The sequence below is a fragment of the Artemia franciscana genome, chromosome 1, assembly GCF_032884065.1.
Source record: "Artemia franciscana chromosome 1, ASM3288406v1, whole genome shotgun sequence".
NCBI classification, from domain to species: Eukaryota; Metazoa; Arthropoda; class Branchiopoda; order Anostraca; family Artemiidae; genus Artemia; species Artemia franciscana.
Genome location: NC_088863.1, coordinates 1,541,754 through 1,544,400, shown reverse-complemented (window position 1 = coordinate 1,544,400; position 2,647 = coordinate 1,541,754). Strand labels below are relative to the sequence as shown.

The window sequence follows — 2,647 nt, the reverse complement described above, 5'->3', positions numbered from 1 at the left end:
AAGTGCTTAAATATGAATTTTGCGATCAAAGCGATTATTTTATTCGTAAATAGCATAAACAAAGGTATTGAGTGGTATGCTCACTTTATTGTTAATATAATAATATGGACAGTCATATATTTACCTGAAAATTAACATACGAGCATAATTTAAACTCCGAATTCATTCCACAAAAATTCATTGTCCTAACTGAACCACCGTACTTTCCATAATAGCCAACAATCACTCATCTAGAACTTTACCATAATACTTATTAGACTAACAAATGTTATTTGTCACCTCTCTCCGTCATCACTCCCCCCTTTTGTTCAACATCTTGTCATTAAAATTAATAATTCAACTCATTTTGAATTATTGCACGAAAGTGGACAACTATTGATTTACTATCCAAAAGAAGCCTGTGTTTGTGAGTCAGTATTCAGTTAAAAATATTTCTCTCAGGTAACGGTCTACTAATACACATACGAAATCTACCTTTTGTTCCTCGTTGTTAAGTCTTGGCTATGGTGATGCACGGATTGAAAAATGAAAGAAAAAGTGTTTGATTGTAAATTGTTTTAGTGAAACGTTAATTGATATTGGATTACTTGGAATAAGGATAATTTAACTTTTTGCGGTGAGTCTCTTGTGCTTTTCGAATATTAAGTTTTAAAAAGGATAAGAAATTAAATAAAAAACAAGTTTTTTCGACCGAAAGCAAGGAGGAATATAACTAACAGAAATTCTTACGTATATGAGGGGGGTTACTCCCTCCTCAGTACCTTGCTCTTTACGCTAAACTTTTGACTTTTTGCTCCATTTATTTGAGAATGAAACATAAGGGCTGATCATTGGAATAATAAACTTTTTAAAAGTTTTAGAAAACTTTGGGGTAAAGTGCGAGGTATTGAGTATGGAGTGAATCCCCAAGCATTTTCCTTGCGTTTTAAGTTTTAATATTGCTTCTTACTTTCAGTTGAAAAACTTGTTTTATAAATTAATTTCTGATCGTGTTTTTTAATAATGCCTGGATATCCATCCCCCTTCCCCTCTCCATAGAAAATTCCCTTTCCCCGTGAAAATATTCTCCTTGGAATGATCCTTCTATGTAACCCCCCTCCTAGAAATATCTATAGGCTATACTTTCGAATAGCCTATGCTACTTTTAAACAATGTTCAAAGGGTAAATATTTAACAGCTCATATTATTGAACTAAGAATAAACTGAACACACAACTTAAAGCCTTTTTTATGCTCTTTTTAAATTTAATAATCGCTTTTGCCTCAAATTCGCTTTATTCCCGCCCCTATATATACTAATTCAGGGTATATATTTGCGCAATATAGGGAGGGGGGTAAGTTTAAAGTTACCTCTATAGTCAGAATTGCATCCTGAATCCAAATTTAACATTATTTGTATTGGAAATAAACCCTCCCTAACTACAAAACAATCAGAGAACCCCATTGTAGAGGTTTAAAGCCCTTATGTACAATTATCTGGAATTGTAAAACAACAGGGAATATGCCTAAGGCAGTGAAATCTGTATAGACCATGAAAATATTTTGGCCAGTTCGGGAGGGAGGGCGATACGTCAAAGGATGTATTTTGATGCAAAACATCCCAACTCTCGCTGAGCCTTTAAGTAAACACAGGATTAGTTGTAAGGGAGAGACGGGGGAGGGTAGAGGTAGAAGTGGATGCATAATTCCTAGGGTCATACCCAGAACTTTTTTTGGAAGTTACTTTTTCAGGTGTGGGGAGGGGTCAGTATAAAAAAGCTTTAAAATTGCGAAATTGATATTTAATCTATCTTGATTTCCAGGAACATTTCTGGTCTACGCTTTTATTATGAAAGTAAAAAGTAGCATTTACCTCAAAATAGCAGAATCTATTCCATATAGGAGGGGGAGTATTTCTTCCTTATTCCCACCTCCGGCTCATGATCGTAGAGTCTTCTGAAGATGGTCGTTCGATCAGAAATTGAAGTTCTGGTCCTTTTTTATAAGTTGAAAATGATTGGAGACCAGCCAGCCGCGGGAGGATTTTTCCGGGGGGAGTGGGTAAACGCCTAGCCCCGAAAAATACACCGATTTGCAATTCTGTAGTTTTTGGTAGTACAGGGCGGCAAATTTAAATGGAATGTGGGTGGATAACAAGCAGAAAATAGGCTAAAAACATACGGCATTACGTCAAATAGGCCTACGACGAATTACGTACACAAGTGTACGTAAATGGGGATAAGTCCATTTATTAGATAGTGAAAATGGAGACAAAAGTCTGGACATTTCGACATTATAGACAGTGATCGTTATCAGCAGATATGCTAAAATATTGAAATTTAAACTAACTTATTTATATGCAGAACAAAATAATTACTTTCTTTTCATTCGCTAGATTTGTCTGAGAGAGTTCAATCACATAGTTCATCCAAAGTCTTGAGTTGTAAATTTTCTTCTTTAATATTGAATTTCTAATGAAGGCGGCAACATTTTTTTCGTCTTCTAATTGCAAAAGAAACCTTGTTGAATTTATAGTTGTATACTTGAGTATATATATATATATATATATATATATATATATATATATAAGCTCAGTAGGCTTGACTCTTCTGTAGACTTGACTCTGTAAGCTCAGCCAATTTCGACCCAGCTCTAAATGGGTACCCGGA

The 2,647-nt window shown here is 34.7% G+C and overlaps 1 protein-coding gene across 2 annotated transcripts in view; it reads left to right on the top strand.

The window, feature by feature from the left end:
- The first annotated feature begins 400 nt into the window (after nt 1-400).
- Nucleotides 401-2,647, top strand: part of LOC136043853 (serine-rich adhesin for platelets-like) — a 267,313-nt gene continuing 265,066 nt past the window's right edge. The window contains exon 1 of one of the 2 annotated variants that reach the window (XM_065728839.1): nt 401-616. The gene's annotated coding sequence lies outside the window, so the exon portion shown is untranslated. The remainder of the gene's footprint in view (nt 617-2,647) is intronic. The other variant, XM_065728804.1, reaches the window with a different exon arrangement.